Source organism: Podarcis pityusensis, assembly GCF_964106645.2.
Source record: "Podarcis pityusensis genome assembly, chromosome: 5".
Taxonomy (NCBI): Eukaryota; Metazoa; Chordata; class Lepidosauria; order Squamata; family Lacertidae; genus Podarcis; species Podarcis pityusensis.
The window spans coordinates 76,910,691-76,929,423 of NC_138032.1; the positions used below are offsets into that span (position 1 = coordinate 76,910,691).

At 41.5% G+C, this 18,733-nt stretch overlaps 1 protein-coding gene and 2 long non-coding RNA genes across 8 annotated transcripts in view; 2 read left to right on the top strand and 1 right to left on the bottom strand.

Annotated features, from left to right (window-relative positions):
- Positions 1-18,733, bottom strand: part of GRID1 (glutamate ionotropic receptor delta type subunit 1) — a 707,273-nt gene that overhangs the window by 363,865 nt on the left and 324,675 nt on the right. The window lies entirely within an intron of this gene.
- The window catches only part of LOC308476934, a 347,257-nt gene that overhangs the window by 150,224 nt on the left and 178,300 nt on the right, over positions 1-18,733 (top strand). The window lies entirely within an intron of this gene.
- Positions 14,266-16,130, top strand: LOC308477574. Its single transcript, XR_013986643.1, has 3 exons — positions 14,266-14,526; positions 15,229-15,444; positions 15,533-16,130. It is a non-coding gene; the product is annotated as an uncharacterized lncRNA (long non-coding RNA).

The following is an 18,733-nucleotide window of genomic DNA, read 5'->3' on the forward strand; positions in this document are numbered from 1 at the left end:
GGGCTGCACATTTTAAATCTCTCCCTCCACATACCCTAAAAATGTCATTGACATCTTACTTCACTTATTTATTTAAAATAGTTGAAGAGCCAAACCATCACAAAGCAATGTCAGATGATTGTGCAATTCTGAGAAAGCTAACACACTTAAGAAAGGCAGCAGCAAGACCCTCTCAAAAGTCTACACTGAAGGTGCCAAGTGTAAGTCAATTGGAAGAAACTTCCATAACTGTGGAGCCGCAGCCGATAAGACCCTGTATCTCATGCCTGCCAACAAAACTAATTTTCTTAAACGGCACATGAGCAAAATCTTCAAAGCAGATCTTTGTGAATGGCAGGATCACACAGGTGAAGGCATTCCTTAAGATAACCTGGTCCCAAATCATTTAGGACTTTAACAGTTAACACTAGCACTTAGAAGCAGGCCATAATAATATTAATAATAATTTGTTATTTATTATTTATACCCCGCCCATCTGGCAGGGCTTCCCCAGCCACTTTAGGTGGCTTCCAACAAAATATTAAAATACCGTAATGCATCAAACATTAAAAGCTTCCCTAAACAGGGCTGCCTTCAGATGTCTTCTAAAAGTCTGGTAGTTGTTGTTCTCTTTGACATCTGGTGGGAGGGCGTTCCACAGGGCGGGTGCCACTACCGAGAATGCCCTCTGCCTGGTTCCCTGTAACTTGGCTTCTTGCAGCGAGGGAACTGCCAGAAGGCCCTCGGCACTGGACCTCAGTGTCCAGGTAGAATGATGGGGGTGGAGACGCTCCTTCAGATATGGTAATCAATGCAACTGGTGCAAAAACACTGTAATGTGTTTGGACTTTCCAGCTACCACCAGAATTTGGGTGGCTACATTTTGCACCAACTGTTTTCAAAAGGCAGCCCTATAGAAAGTTCATTGTGGCAGTCAAGATTGGAGATATCTAGTAGATGGTTAACAGAGACAAGGTGTGACTGCTCTAGCTAGAGCCACAGCAGACATATAAACCTGAACTAGTATAATTCATATCTGGTCATACATGTGTCTCACCAGACAAAGAAGAGTACAGAAGCACCCCAAAACCCAAGGAGTACCTGGTCCTTCAAGGGAAGTGTCACCTCATCCAGCACTGGGTTAACTGTTCATCCAGTTCAGGCAATTTCCAAACTCACAAAACCTCTGTCTTATCCAGGTTGAATCCCAGCTTCTTATCCCTCATCCAACCCAACACCATATGTTATGGTTACATCTGGTAACTTTTTCCAATGTATAACATAAAAAGCTGGGCATGATGTCATGAGTTTAAGGGTGCCATAGCTCTGGGGGATCTCAGAAGAGTTCTTACCTCCCCAAGAACCTGCAGGCATGATAAGTGAACCACAATGGAACAATTTTACTGCTGGACTCAAAGCCCACTATAAATCAGTAGCTTAGAAGGATTATTTATTCACTTTTGAGCATCAGACCTCCCAGAATACCAGCTGGAACTATTTGTGTTAAAAAGATTGTGATTAAAAGTACAGTGGTACCTCAAGTTACAGATGCTTCAGGTTACAGACTCCGCTAATCCAGAAATAGTACCTCGGGTTAAGAACTTTGCTTCAGGAGGAGAACAGAAATTGTGCAGCAGCAGCGCGGTGGCAGCGGGAGTCTCCATTAGCTAAAGTGGTACCTCAGGTTAAGAACAGTTTCAGGTTAAGAATGGACCTCCGGAACGAATTAAGTACTTAACCCGAGGTACCACTGTATTACCACTGCCAAGACAAGAATGATCCTGGTTTTGAGCCTGTCCCCTTTCTGCCAGTGTGAGTGATACAGTACAAAATGAATCTAAGAGAAAATGAATTGAGGTGTGGGGTTGTGCTCTGTGTTTTAATATCGTCACATAAATTGAAATAAAAAAATTGATAAGGACATCACACACACAAAAAAGGCAGAGGCATATCTATTAGGAATTCTAGATAAAGATATCCCAAAAGATAAAACTAACTTATTTCTATACGCGACAACAGCAGCAAGAATTTTGATTGCTAGCTATTGGAAAAAAGACAGCATCCCAACAAAAAGAGAATGGTTGGGGAAACTTTGCGAGTACCTGGAATTAGCAAAACTGACGGATATAATAAGGAGAAAATCCAAAACTATGGTTATGAAGCAATGGGAGTTCTTAAATGATTATTTACAAAACCAGGGCTCAACTACAAAAATCTGGTTGTGTTTAGAATAATCTTGTGCGTAATATAAAAAATACAAACTGAGACATTAAGGAATTCCAAAGGGAAAATATGAAGAACAGAGGTTGTGACGAACGGATTATTAAAAACGCGTGAGGTAAACGGTCGAAGTCTTTTTTTAAAAAACCAATTTATTTAAGGTAGATAAGGACGAGATGAAATGATACAATTGAATATAAATATAGATGGGAAACGATGTATTGTGAGTACTTATCTACTTTTAAAAATTTTCACTTATGATCTTTTTCTTTTACTTCTTTATTCTTTCTTTGTTTTTTTTTATGATATCTTATCTTTCATTTCACTGCTTTATTGTGAATAGCATTTTATAGAGGTATAAATAACTGTAAATATGAAAAGAGACAAAATATTCTCAATTTTTTTTCCCTTGGTTAGATGTATTTTCTTTTTCTTTTGTATTTTCTTTTGTTGTGAATATGTATGTTTTCTAATTTATACTTAATAAAAAATATTAATAAAATTAAAAAATAAATAATAAATAAATAATTTATTAAATAATAATAAATTAAAATCTAAACATATGTATGGCCTCTGAAGATTTCACAAACTTTTTATTGATAATAATCAGCTAAATAGTTTGAAGATCTATGCAACTGTGCAACATGCAGAAAACAGCATTTTTAGAAAAATCAAAGAGTGGAACTGAGGGAAGTCGGGGGTGGGGGTGGGTGGGTTCTGTGGGGGGAGGGAGGGGGAGGGAGGGGGAGGGAGGAAAAATGGGGGGAAATAAGGATGATATGTTTCTGGATAATATGTTTTGTTTTTAAAAGTTATTAAAAAAAGAACTTCGGTTCGGGATGAGAACAGAAATCGTGCTCCAGCGGCGCGGCGGTAGCAGGAGGCCCCATTAGCTAAAGTGTTACCTCAGGTTAAGAACAGTTTCAGGTTAAGAACGGACCTCCAGAACGAATTAAGTCCTTAACCGGAGGTACCACTGTAATATTCATGATTTAATAAGAAAAAAACAACACATCTATAAGCCAGCACTCTGAATTCAAGTAATGCAAATGGCCCTTGAGCGTTTCTCTATGGGAGGCTACCTCTGCAGTTCAACACATCAAAAGGACATGAAGTAACTGTCCCTCCCTGGCAGCCTTTGCACCCCTATTTGCCTTCTCCCTTTTGCCAGAACAAAGGGGAAATCATGTCAAAGCTTACAGGGAAAACATATTTTCATTAACTCATTAACAGAAAAGGAACCTAATCACCTTATTCTTGTAACTTTTGATGTCAGAAAAGAGTAAGGAAATCTTTTGCTTCTGTCAAGTTCATGAAAAGCAAGAACAACAGCAGCATATCTTTCACCTAGGCTTCCTAATGCAGTATATAACTAATAATCTTGCATGCAAGAAAATAATGCTGGGTTCGTATAGATTAGAACTAGATGAAGCATTATTAGCCAAAATTAATTTGAAAAAATAATTCCATGGTAAGGTAATAATCACTTTAAAAAGAGAGAGAGGGGGGGGAATTTTCTTCTTCTTCTGACAGACACTATATTATGGCTTCTGGAAGAAAGGTTGTGTCATGATGATCTAGGGGGATTAAGTTTCAACTGAAATATAATCAGCAGAAGACAGGGAGGGGAAAGCCATGAAATACAATGACCTGTCAAATATATAATAAAGTAATTCCTTAAAATAACCAAAATGTTGTCAACACATGTAGAAAATCTGTTTCTTCTGAAAATGTACATTTTGGAATTATCCATTTAATCTCACTTCATTACCCACAAGAGGTAACAAAGAAGGTAAGAGACATTTTAATTGGCTTTATAATTATAAAACATTCTGCCTCAGGCTATAACATTATGGCTTTTGTTGCATACTTCTAAGAGTCCACCCCTTCTCATGTAAAATAATTAATGACAACAAGAATAATTATCCATGCATTCAGTCACCAATATTAATCTTCCCATGTGGCCTTTTCAAAGGTCACCCAGTTATATACAGCACTCACATTACATTTCTACTGGCAGGATGCCCACAAAATGATAGCAACGCATATTGAAATGTGGACTAGAGGTGGGTTTGTCTTTTCATAATATTCAGAAGGGTTTTTCTCCTTTTTTATTCATAAGCCTGAAATACATGACCCTACCTTCTCAAAGTGCACACTGTGTTACTCAGTTGTTTCTCTGGCCAAATTCACCTTTGTCAGCTCAGAATTTTCCAACACATAGAGGGAAAGGGCAGCAGAAGACGATTGGCCCACTGATTGCTGATGTCACAATAGCCTTAACTGTGTACAGAGAGATATCTTCTTTACTGTTGCCTTCATGGAGGAATAGGGAACTTGGGGGTCTTGGTTGGACAAGTTATTACAGTGGTAAGCTGGAAAACAGGTGGGCTGCATGGGCTGACATGCCAGTAAATGGCAGTGGTCAATTTGGGAGTAGTTCATTGTTTACCCAAGTAAGGAGTTGCTCTGTTGAAGAACCAGGCCTGAGGATTTGTAGGATGTGGTTGAGCATCACCAACTTTTTGTGTCATCCAGAATCTGGCATGGCACAATCTACAGTGCTATCAACACAACACAATCTGGCCATAAACACTGGTGGTGCTGAAGCACTCAGAGAGAACAGGCCAGCAAGCAATTGGGGTAATGCAGATAATAAGGCATCTGACACTTTATAGATTCACACAGAAATGTATCAGAAGCTATCTATATTGGATCGGGGGCAGGCAATTGGTGGGACAGGGTGCAGAGAGGCAGAACAACACACAATACATTCATTCTGGAGTACTATAGCAACTCCAGACAAATAGTTTTCAAGACTCAAGATTGGAGAAAGTGATGGAACAGAGAAAAGGCCAGAATCAAAGAAAGTTAGCAGGCAACAAAGAGATTGGAAAGACAGATAGATTTTAGAAATAATGCATTGAAATACCATGCTGAGCAGAAATGGACAGCGATATCAGATAAAGTTCAAAGAGATATTTGAAACCAAAATTGTAGCCAGTTAAAGGACAAGCTGTGAAAGCAGGACATGTCTAGCTTTGAGGAAAAACACCCTAAGCCATCTTAATCAAATTACTTCCTGGCTGGTACCTTTGTATTTTCCCCAAAGAGTGATGAGGCATGGTTGATCATCAATGGTTTTAGAGTAGCTTGTGTTCCTTACTTACAAAGATGCAAAGTATGAGTACTGGCATTAATGCAACCTTTCTATCGGGAAGAGCTTTTATCAGAAAGATAAATGCTCTCTTGTCCCAATTGCTCATTATAGGTGTGAGTTGTTAGGATGATATGATCCTATGCCACTGGGATATTTGTGAACACTAGAACCAAACCATGTGAGATGGATCATCATGCAGATCTTAACCCATCCATCACTGCCAGAGGTAGGTGACAGCGGAGTGAGGAAGATTGGCCTCAGCAACATGTTTTGGGTATTCACATGCATCATGCAGTGCTGTGGGGAACCAAAACTTGTGCCATTAAAGGTTTGTGTCAATGCCCTCTCTCGCGCACACACAGATGGACACCATGGGTGGCATTCAATTAAGCTTTACCCAGATAGACCCATTGAAATTAATGAACATGGCAAAGTTAGGTCCATTAATTTCAAAGGATCTACAAGTAAAACTTAGTTAAATACTATCCCATAGCTATACTTGAAGATAAAGTACTGTATAGAAAGATTACCTGCCGTTAAGAGTGCTGCATATACAAACTGGTTGAGATTCAGGTAAACGATATGTGGGGAAATGAATTTGAAAATGACAGCGTTGTGGAAAACTGTGTGTCCTTGGACTCATTATATTAAGTACTCAGAATACAGTGCTAGCTGTTTCAATAATGTAAATGTCTGAGGATGCACTGTTCCAATGCCCACCTATGCATAGATATTTATAGCAGCATTAGCATAACTACTGAGCAATACAGAGCACAGAAGCAGGTTTGAACACTATTTGTTGTGTCAGTCTCATTTCCATCCAGCAGAATGAATGTCTTTCATGTTTACACCGGGGTAAATTGTTCCAGTGGAGCTAATATATACGGGCGGATATAAAAATGGCATAAGAAAGCTCAGGCCTGGCGCTTTTGTTTGCTTACATAATATGCACTGACTGAGCCAAATATGCAATATCATCACGAAATCAAAGAATACATTTGTCTTATTTATCAGGAATGTGCCCTACCATTTTCCTTAGATGCCTGGCAATTCATTCACTTCCTGTCTGAAGCAAGCTAGTATCTTTAAATCTTGTCTCTATAGCTCAGGCTTTCTCAGCCTCGGCCCTCCAGATGTTTTTGGCCTACAACTCCCATGATCCCTAGCTAGCAGGACCAGTGGTCAGGGATGATGGGAATTGTAGTCTCAAAACATCTGGAGGGCCAAGGTTGAGGAAGCCTACTATAGCCATTTCATATATTTCCTACTTAGGGAGGAAATACCAGGCAGGAAGAACCAGATGTACAAATATAAGATGGGAGACACCTGGCTTGCCAGTAGTACATGTGAAAAGGATCTAAATACATACTTAAATAGGAATTTTCATGTAGATTAAAAAAACCAAAAGATTAATTTGGAAACAATACTAAAGGGAATTACAAACAGATCTGAAAGAGACACAATCTGGAAACAGACTGATACATCCTCTCTATTAGGAACAAGTAATGACAACCCTAAATCTAAATATTATGCCCTTTCCTTCAGACAGCTTTGAAAGACTTTGTGTAGAGAGGTAAATTCCTAGAATCCTACACACGAATGCCTGTACCAGTTACTGCCCTTTTCTTCCACCAGGGCTTGGCTAAACCCAAGTGTTGTAGAAAATGGCTGGTGTTTGTTCATCTTAGAAAATTTGGAGGGAAAGAGACTCTTGGCGTTCCTGCAGAGCACAAAGCTCGCTGATCAACAACTGTTTTGCTTATTCTGCTTACTGTAAGATCCAGGATTTAAAAACCAGCAGAGCAGTGATCTGTGCATGAAGCAGCAAGCTAAGCCTGACTTGGAGGACTCCATGCTCTGTCGTTGTTATTTCAGACATTTGATATGCACAAATTACATAATAGGATAATCAGATGCAATCTGGCTTCTAACCCTGTTTGCAACAATTGCATCTTATCTTTAAAGGTTTCTTTTTTCAAAGCTCTATTTATAAACCCCGAGCACCAGCATCATAATCAGTTTTATATCCAAAACACTACATCTAAAGAGGCAAACATGGACCGTTCACAGCATCCCCTTTCTCTAATCTATGCGCTATTGAGAGCATCTGAAATGGATTCTGTACAGACAGGTTTTATCCACGGCGTGGCTTCTGTCAACGTCACAGCCCATGGGCTGTATGAAGTATGCCAGACAGGGGCTGCGAAAAAACAAAACAAAAACACCATTGGATTTATTAGATGGAGCTGCAGTACAAGAGTGGAATAGCATATACAGCCCAGTGTCTGCGGATTTGACACACTTGCTTTAACTAGGTGCTACAGTTTAAGCTATGGGGCGCGGGTGGCGCTGTGGGTAAAAGCCTCAGCGCCTAGGGCTTGCCAATCGAAAGGTCGGCGGTTCGAATCCCCGCGGCGGGGTGCGCTCCCGTTGCTCGGTCCCAGCACCTGCCAACCTAGCAGTTCGAAAGCACCCCCGGGTGCAAATAGATAAATAGGGACCGCTTACTGGTGGGAAGGTAAACGGCGTTTCCTTGTGCTGCACTGGCTCGCCAGATGCGGCTTTGTCACGCTGGCCACGTGACCCGGAAGTGTCTCCGGACAGCGCTGGCCCCCGGCCTCTTGAGTGAGATGGGCACACAACCCTAGAGTCTGTCAAGACTGGCCCGTACGGGCAGGGGTACCTTTACTACAGTTTAAGCTTAACTGATGCTTTTTAAAGCTTAATTGAGGCTTACGGTTTAATTGATGCTTTTGAATTATGGTGCTGGAGGAGACTCTTGAGAGTCCCATGGACTGCAAGAAGATCAAACCTCTCCATTCTTAAGGAAATCAGCCCTGAGTGCTCACTGGAAGGACAGATTCTGAAGCTGAGGCTCCAATACTTTGGCCACCTCATGAGAAGAGAAGACTCCCTGGAAAAGACCCTGATGTTGGGAAAGAGAAGGGGACAGAGGAGGAGATGGTTGGACAGTGTTCTCGAAGCTACCAGCATGAGTTTGACCAAACTGCGGGAGGCAGTGGAAGACAGGAGTGCCTGGCATGCTCTAGTCCATGGGGTCATGAAGAGTTGGACATGACTAAACGACTAAACAACAACAACAACAGTTTAAGCAGGTAAATAAAGCAATATACGTTATAATTATAAGGACAGAGGACGGAACCCATGGGTGCTGCTTTGATCCAGCAAATGGAGAGGAAGGAAGGCAACTTTTACCAAGATTAATTCTGCCTCCTCCCATAGCTCCAAGTGACCCCTGAAAATTAGCAAAGAGAGTTAGTGAATGCCTCTACTTGAGCAAATGCCCTCAGGGGCGGACTTTTGTCTTTCAAATTTCAGTGGCGCCGTGTGTGAAGCCAAAATTCATCAACCCCCCTCCACAAACCTCTTGCCTTCCATTCTGCTCAATTCACTACATCATGGTTGTGACGCCCTTCAGCGCCTCCTAGGCTCAGCACCCAGTGTGGCAGAACCAATCATGCTGCTCTAAATCCATCTCTGATGCCCTTCTTTGGGTGTATTCTATGCTGATAGAAGGAAGTCAAGAGGGTGGCAGAGCCAAAAGCTGAGGCTTCTCTGCTCCCATGAGAAGGGCCTCGTGTTTGGTGATCTTTCACTTAGGCTGTGCTATGGAGGTGAACGTATTTGCCCATTTGTCAAGGATGTGACTGAACTGAGCACAGGAGAAGTGTCAGGCTCAGAAAACAAACAAGGAGAGACAGAGGCTGACTCTGCAGACAAGAACTCACTACCAGAGCTGGGAAAGGGGAGCCTGACCCACACTTCACAAAGAAGTCACAGACACAGATAGCTCCCAAGACGTGAGAGAGTTAGAAGGCAGTCAGAGGGTTGCTAGGCAACCAGTAGAGAGCCAGTGGACAGTGAAACAAAATAAAAAAATTCCTTCCAGGAGCACCTTAGAGACCAACTAAGTTAGTTATTGGTATGAGTTTTCGTGTGCATGCACACTTCTTCAGATACATTGAAACAGAAGTCACCAGACCTTTACATATAGTGAGAGGGTGGGGAGGGATATTACTCAGAAGCGTGGTGGGAATGGGTGATTGGCTGATAGGTGTGGTAAACCTGTTGACGACTGTTAATGACTGCAATTGGTCTTACAGGAAAAAGCAATGGGTGAGATGGCTAAAAATAGCTTTATCATGTATAATGAGATAAGAATCCAATGTCTCTATTCAGACCAATTATCTCCGTGATTTTAAGTTTGATAATAAGTTGCAATTCAGCAACTTCTCTTTCCAGTCTATTTCTGAAATTCTTTTGTAATATGACAGCTACTTGTATAGAATGTCCTGGGAGATTGAAGTGTTCTCCTACTGGATTCCTGTGCTCCTGCACTGTGTGGAGCCAGGATACCACTTTGACAGTGCAGTGTTAGAGAACAAGCAGCTCACCCTCATGTTGCCACGGTAACCAGACAATGCTCCCTTTTGTTTCACACTGAACTATGAGGCTAAGTTCTGTGATAGAGGGTAGAAAAAAATTGGGGTGGGGTGGGGAGATCCACTACTGTTCCTTTTTCCACATAGTATTTTCCACTTTTAGAAAGGTGAAAATAATTAAGTTGCAATGCTAGTCCCACTTACGGTGAAGTAAGCCCCACTGAATTCAATCTGAGAGGACATGGTGAGGATTGCACTGTTAGTAACAGAATGAATAGATTCATTACCACAAGTCACATTGGGCAACTGGGAGGGGCACACTGCTAGCAAAATCTAAAATCAAAGTTGCAATTATTATTTTTAGATGACTATTCCTTTAAAAAAAACCACCCTCAGCTTATTCATGCCATGTCTATTCAGAAGTCCTGTTGAATTTAACTGGGTTTACCTCCAGGGAAATGAGGCTAGGATTGCAGCCTTAGTATGTTAGCAGCTTTCAGATCATGATCATGTTTACTTGATTGGAAGGATGTTGAGTTTGTCTGTTGCTTTTAGAATTAGTCTATGATCCTTTAGTTCTTGTTTTTAATCTTATGCATATTTTGTACTGCAAAGGTTTTTTTGTTTCTTAAGTCACCTTCAATTCCCCCACTTAAATCTAAGTAATGAAAGGGGAGTATATGCTTCTGAGTTGCCTGTCATGCCTTAGAACATTTTTGAGCAAAATACTTTCAAAAATAAAATAAAATCCCAGTATAGCTTTGCATTTGTTTCAATGCAACATTTAAACCACACTGCTTATTGATTCCACTTCCCTTGACAAATACTTCAGTTCAGTTACTTTTGACTATTGGAAAAACTTTTCAGTTTTCCAAGTCAGACATTTAAACTAGATATATAAGCCAAAAAATTAAACCATACTGTTTATTGATTCTGTTCCCCTTGGCAAATACTGCAGTTCAACTACTTTTGACTATCGGGAAAACCTTTCAGGTATTATACAGCACAGAAAAATGAAGTGACATACTTTTAATTTTTTTGTTTACTAAATTTGCATCAAACAAAACATAGTAAATCCCATCTCAATTGATTTAGGGCATTGGGGAGGGAATGAATTAGACATTTGCAAGAAAACACCCATCACTGAGACAGTTTTGTTGTCCTTGTATCCACCCAGTTTCCTGGGTAACATAGGGGCATGTTCTGTCTCTTGGTCTAATGTGGACAATGCTATTTCATACAGCCTCAGGGATTATGCCAAATCTGTAGTTAAATCTGATTGGACCGTGACATTATCTCAGTGTTCCCTGTTTGGCTATTTGGCTGGGTTCACATAGCAAGGGAGACACAAAAAGTGTATGAACAGGGGCAGACAGAGGAAACAAAGTGTCTGCAAATATAGGCTCTCCCTCATTGGAAAAAAAAAATCACAGTCCTGTCAAAGTGTTCCATGAGTAGATGTCCCGTGATTCAGAAAAACAGTTCTGGAGGATACTAAACCAGTAACATTTTATTGTATCATTGTAAAAGTTGCACAGAGTTCCTATGTTGCACCATCCAGTATGCCGTATAAAGCTTTCAGCAGCAAAGATTATGCACATATTGTGTCACAATACTTATGCTGAAAAATGTACACTTAGGTTTTATTTCATCCAATTCTTTTCCGGGATGTGAACATAACAACTGAATACCACAAAGAACGCACTGCAGAGAAATGGGCTAGAATTATGTTATTTATTTATTTTGAAACGTCAGGTAGAAATTAAATTGGCAGAATGCCACTTTGCAAGTTGAAAATTCATTCCAGTCCCTTTATGGCATGGCTTCTCCAGAGCTTTCCAAAGGTAATTTTTAATCATTAATGATTAACTGGCAGACCCAGAGCTGCTGTCCTGCCACGTCTTTCAAAATACATGAGACTTTTACAAAAGCGTGACTAGGAGCTGCCTAACTGAAGCCAACACCTACAATGGTTGGTTCCAGTGAAAAGGGGCAAAGCAGAGAGTTTATTGGGCTTCATTGTGTGTCTTGAAAACCCCTGAACCCTAAGAGAGCAGCTAAGTGCAGTCTAGGGCCTCTCCAGCCTGGTGTCTTATTGTGGGTCTATTTTGCACCATATTCTTGACACAAAACTAAGGCATTAATGGTGGGTTTATTCTGCTTTAGTTTGTTCTGCAAAGCTTCCTCAAAGCAAATCATATTATTGCTGTCTGGAGGGGTTACAGGGCAACAAAAGGGGAACAAAAATAGACAAGAACACTTGTGGTACTAAAAGCTATGGGATTTCAGCACGATGTTATGGGCTATGGATTGATTTGAAATGAAGCAGTAGGACCACACCAAAATTCTTACAAGCTCAAAGAGTATTGGAAGTGGGATCAGACATGACTGCCTCAATAGTATCACAGGGACATATGGAGAGGCCTTTGCTAAGCTATTTTGCATTATGGATGCTCATTCCTTAGATCCCTCTTCAAGTACAGAAATGAATCCGCTTATGCCGCAAAAGCCCCTGAAATTTGTAGGCCAGTTTGAAGCCTCTAGATTGGCCAATCCTGGCTTTCTGCCCTTGCCAACTGAGCAGCATATTCTGCCTACAGTGGTACCTCAGGTTACATACGCTTCAGGTTACATACGCTTCAGGTTACAGACTCCGCTAACCCAGAAATAGTGCTTCAGGTTAAGAACTTTGCTTCAGGATGAGAACAGAAATCGTGCAGCGGTGGCGGGAGGCCCCTAAGGCTAAAGTGGTGCTTCAGGTTAAGAACAGTTTCAGGTTAAGTACGGACCTCCGGAATGAATTAAGTACTTAACCTGAGGTACCACTGTACTAGACTTCAAGTGCCAGCTTCAGCACTCAGTTCTACCAGCAGCGATATGCATTTAGTTTTAGCCATAATTAAAACACAAAAAAGCACAAGTCGTTTAGTTTTAGCCTAACTGTGGCCTCAGAGTTGGCTGCCAGGAGGCTGTGATGCAAAACTATGTAGGAGCTTCTGCCAGAAGGTGAGCAGGAGGAGGAGGAGGAGGATTAGGAAACAATCACAGCATCCCTGCTGGCCAACGAGCATTAAAACCCACCAGGCAGTACTTACATGTAGAGAAAAACCCTGCCGTAAGGTTTCATTCAGTGCTGTCCCATCTTGCCAGTACCCAGGGAGGGCCATTGTGAGATGGGTTCTGTGTACACTGTTATTATAGGGAACCATTGCCTTAACTGCACACTGCTGCCAATTCTGGATGCAGAGTAGCTGGCAGATCTCTCTCTATGCCCCCCTTCAGTATTTGCTTCCCAGTCCTCACTCGTTTTAATTTTATTCTGTTCCATTCTCTGATTCTTAGCTTTAACTAGGTGTTGTACATCATGGTGGTTGGGTTTTGCCCCTTTTAACAATCAACTGAATCATCTCCCATCTCTGTCTGTTCACCTTTGTGCATCCCCTACCCCTTTTTCTCCCTAATCCTTCCCCGACAGTTGATATTCATTCCTGAAGGCTAAACTGTTAGAATTCCTGCTCCATGATTGCAGTCATGGGATTTTTGTCTAACACATGGTGGTATATGTTTTGTTTTGACTCCACAAAGTGGGAAGTGATAGAGACAGGATGTTTGTGTTACTGTGTTCCGTGAAGTGAGACTATTGTCCTTTGTTCTTTCTCTTTGCTGTCTGATGCTAGAGAGAGAGGGAGCCGTGTTGCAGTGCTCCGTGTGTGTTTATATGTAAATAAAGTAGATTAGCCAAAATGCTGAGTTGCTGAGGTCTGTCACGCAAGCTGCGAACACTCTGCAGATCCCTAAGTGCACTGGTGTCTGTTGGCATCGGTTGCTGTGATGTTCGGGCTGAAGAAAGCTTTTGAAGCTCCCGAACGACCGACCGGGAGGGAGATAACATGCCAGTCAGGCATGTGTCTCTGCCAGGGTCCTACTTGAGTATAGGACAAGCTCCTGACATAAACTTCTGCTGCTGCGGCTCACCAAGCTATCCTGTGAATTGTAGGGTGGGGCCAAACCCAGGGTGAGCATTGCACCCCACATACACTCTCTCAGTTCCTCCTCCTTATATGCTGATTGCTCCCTGACTGACTCCTCTCTCACATTCAACTGTTCATGTACCCAACACTTGCCCTCCAGTCTCTCACTCTCCTAACCTGCTCCCTATGTGGCACATGCTGAAATGTTATGCCCCACCTTCTCTGTGGTGCCCTCCTGTTCTTCTCACCACCCAGAGCCTGCTAGACTGCCTATCAACCTGTGCCCCCCTCTAGGAGACCTTGGAAGTTGTTGGCCTGCCTCAAGTTATCCTCACCTCTTGTGGTGCCAAGAGTACACTGTGGAGTACTCACAGTGAGAAGCAGCCCTCATATGGATGGGGGGGTGCTTGTCTACTATTGCTCCTCCTTCCCCTTGCCAGCTGTGTCTCTGCCCATGTGCTGCTGCCCATTTCAGTAAGAGAAGCAATATTCATCACCCTGACCTTGCAGGGCCATTGCCCAATGTTGGGAAGAGAGACTGAGCGCACATGCTCTTGCCCACTGAGAGACAAAGTGAAGAAACTGGCCACTGTGACCTCATGTTGATGCCGCCCAATTGAAGGAGAGAGATCAGGCATTGTGACCTTATATTTATGATGCCTGACTGAAGAACTAAGACTGACCACTGTGACCTCAGGCAGATCATGTCTGTCAAAGGATCAGTATTTGCCACTGTGTCCACATATCGCTGACCACTTTTGCACTCCAAACTTTTTGCACTTTCATAAGAAAGGTACCTTTTGCACTCCAAACTGGAAAGGAGTTTCTTAATTTTCTGTCTTATTCTCTTATCCTTTCAAATGCAAGTTTCACTTTTCATGGCTTCCAGCCCCCACTGTCCACCAATATTTTATTTTAGGTGATTGCTCTGTAGCTTCTGTATGCAAATATAGTGGTACCTCAGGTTAAGAACTTAATTCATTCTGGATGTCCGTTCTTAACCTGAAACTGTTCTTAACCTGAGGTACCACTTTAGCTAATGGGGCCTCCCACTGCCTCCACACTGCCACCGCACGTTTTCTGTTCTCATTGTGAAGTAAAGTTCTTAACCTGAAGTACTATTTCTGGGTTAGCAGAGTCTGTAACCTGAAGCGTCTGTAACCCGAGGTACCACTGTAATAGATAAAATTTGAAATTTGCACTTATCCAGATTATGCAATGCAATGCAGTTCTCCAACCAATGTTTACAAAAATGCATATATTAGAGGAGTATGTGCCTAAAAATGACGGTATTTGTGAAAATAACATACATGTTTTTCACATTTCTGTAGCAATTTGTGATCTATTTAAAAAAGAATCATTGTGAAATTTCATCAGCATTTCAGTATGGATTTATCCTATTAAACACATTTTTATATGCAGTTCTGGCCCATGTAAGCACTTTTGGAAGTATTCTTTCCTGATATGCTTGTATGTACATTTTCTCCTTTTGTAGAAAGAAGACATGTGAAGTATTAGCTAATTATTCACACAAGCCGTAGTTTAATGAGAGAAAGTGATTCTCATGAAGGATGAACCTTCTCCAGGTACCCAGAGGTTATGGTGTAAAACAATCAATATTCTAAGCTGAGAAACATCAGTTTTACCTGAAGCTGCACAGCTCCTATGTTCGTGATGTGGCTGCTTTATCAGTAGTGAAGTACCATGAAACGTAAGAAATTATACTTCTTGAAGATTTCATAATTATTGTGCTTTTAATGGAATGAAGGGAGCAAAAACAAGTTTCCAATTATTTTCAGATGCCCTACGGAGAAGAAAGTAGCCGCACTATCTCCAATCCCCCTTTATTATAGTCATTATTTCTTTGCAAGGATGTACAACTTTTGTCAACTACCCTAATAATGACATGAAACACTGAACATTACTGAGTGGGGAAAGCTCTTTCTGCTTTCCAAAGGTTATCAAAAGTGCTGAGAACGGAAGAATAGCAGAGTGATTTGCTCCCCCTTTTTTAAATAGAAAACGCAGGTAAAATGCTTCCCAAATTGTTTCTCCATTATTACAATGATGTGCAATGAAACCTTCTGAAAGGTGAGAGTCCTTGAAAGGAGCATACATGCATAATTACCAATAATATTCTGCCAGCCCATATCTTTCAAAAGTTTTAAATGCCGTATTTAATTTTTATCTCCCCGTTTAAGGCTGGACGTATGTTCAGCCCTTTAAAAGCAGCTCATTTTCACCTTGAGGCAGGAACTGCCCTTCTCTGTACTCTACCACTGCTTCCAGACTGGGCTTACCATGAATTCCTAAGTGTGCATAACATTACAGCCTTAAACTCTTAATTTATTCTCAAGAGTTGCCTGTCTTTAACCGCTCCTTGTGATTCATGTTAAATCAGCCACATGATCTTTCATTGTATCTCTTACTAGTATCCTAATATCACTTAGACCCCCTCACATTTCCTGGAGTTATTGATGCTTCCTCAGTGCTGCCTCCCACAATCGACTGGGTATATGTAAAGCAGGAGCAGGGAACCTGTGGCTTTCCAGATGTTGCGGGACCACAACTACCATCATCCCTGATCACTGACCATTCTGGCTGGGGCTGATGGGACCTGACATCCAACAGCATCTGGAGGGTCACAGGTTCACCATCCTTAATGTCATAACTTCTGTGTGTTTGGGAGGCAAGATGCAAAAATGGGTAGGGCTCCTCCACCTTTACTAATTATGTAGTTTTACATGACAACTCTCCTTGGCACACAGATTTGTGTGAGATCTATATCCACGGCTCACTTCTATAAAGCACTGTGCTCAACATACAAGCCTAGTAGGCCTTAATCTTGGTATTGGACGTTAGTATCTGTCAGCTGCGTTCCATTGCTGACAGAGGAGAGAGCGTGGAGATACAGGAGGTAATTAGGCAGGAATGTGGAATGAGGGAGGAGCAGCTTAGTTGCAGTAGTAATAATAATAATAATAATAATTTTTATTTATACTCCGCCCTCCCCAGCCAAGGCCGGGCTCAGGGCGGCTAACAAGCAATAATAAAAACAAGTTGAATGAATACAACTTAAAAACAAGATTGAAATACAACAGTTCAAATATTGAAACATTAAAATATTAAAATGCAGCCTCATCACAGGAGGAGAAAGGAAAAAGGAAAAAGAAAGAGGGGGAGGGAATCAAATTGGCTCCAAGCCAAAGGCCAGGTGGAACAACTCTGTCTTACAGGCCCTGTGGAAAGAAATCAGATCCTGTAGGGCCCTGGTCTCATGAGGCAGAGTGTTCCACCAGGCTGGAGCCAGTGTTGAAAAGGCCCTGGCTCTGGTTGAAGCTAATCTAATTCCCTTAGGGCCCGGGACCACTAGGGTGTTGCTATTTATGGACCTTGAGGCTCTCCGTGGGGCATACCGGGAGAGGCGGTCCCGTAGGTACGAGGGTAGAAGCCTGAGCTCCAAGAACAAGGAGAAGGAAGGGGGGAGTTCAAGGAAGAAGACACATCCCAAGATGTATAGGCACACAAGAATTAATGAGAGGCGTGAACAGGAAAGGAAGAGAAAGTGGGGCTTTAAATGTGAGAAGAGGAAGGGGCGGAACTCAGGTTGGGCAACAGCTAATTTGGAAGCAGACGCTGAGTGACTGAGCTCCAGAGTGATTTGTGTGTTTTGAGCAATAAACCTGAGTTTATTACTGCCAGAGTTGTCTCGCTTCTGTGGGAGAGACCCAACCATTACAGTATCACATTCTCCCATTCCCTTTTGCCGAGGCGAGCCATTTACATAGCTGCCTTGCCAGCTCAGCATCGATGGAGAGCTCGCTGGTTATGGTGGAACCCAGGTAGACAAAATTGTCTACCATCCTCAAGCATGTGATCACTAATGCTGATATGTGGAATGCTGGCGACTGAGAAGACCTGCCCTGCAAGACCCACCAACCAAACACCTTATAAAAGGTACAGCATGAAGCTCCAGCTGATCTTCACAAACAGTCTTCTCCTTTTTTGTAAAAATAAATAAATAAATGGATGAAAAACAATTTGTTGCCTGATTGAGGACATCTTTTTAATTGATCAAAAGAGACTTTATCATTTAACTAAATTTTATAGTACTAGTATTGAGTTTTGAGCTGCATGCACATATTCCCAGCTTTCCAATTTCAATTCTCTAAACCACATTATTAACCAATATCCAAATACTAATTTTTATTAGCATTTGCTTATAAAATATACAAGCCAAGGCACTTCAAATCCCTCCTTGGGAACTTTCAGTTTGAGGCAATCTTTAAAAAGGTGGGCCAGAAACAACACATCCTAATAAGCCGACACACTCACTATTTTCTGCAGAAGCCTACTTTTCCAAAAGGCGCTCAATTATACTACAGGTCATGAATGTGATTACATTTTAATAAATTAACTATCAGCCAGGTCCTTGAAGACTCTCAGGTGCAGCAGCCCAATTTGAAAAAAGACAGCAAAAATTATAAGAAGAAACCAATTTTGCCATTTCTGTCCAGCAGAGAATAAATTACATTTCCCCTAAGTGCTTCTTTGTTATTTGGAGTTTCAGCACTTGAATATGTATTGATATTAAACAGCAGACATATAATTAGTTTTGTTTTTGCAATGTAAACAACTAGCACTTTGCACACATACATAATGACAATAACGACCAATTAATTCCCTTCACTGTCCTCTGGTCGAAAGTGTCACAACAGCATTCTATGCCAAACATGCCCTCAGGTAGCCAGAAAATGTCAGATCTGCCTATAAAAAGCACTGGGTGATCATTTCATATCAATACGACAAAGTGGTGTTTTTCCTAAGTACAATGTGGATCAGAGTGTGCGTACTTAAAACCACATTTTGATAAGATGATTTGGCTGGCATGTTGGTTGGCAATGGTCATTCTAGAAAATTAGCCAAAGGTAGTAATTTTGACCTTCAAAAACCTGTAACAGCCAGGTCCTGAGTACCTTAGGACAGTCTGTTTAAAACTT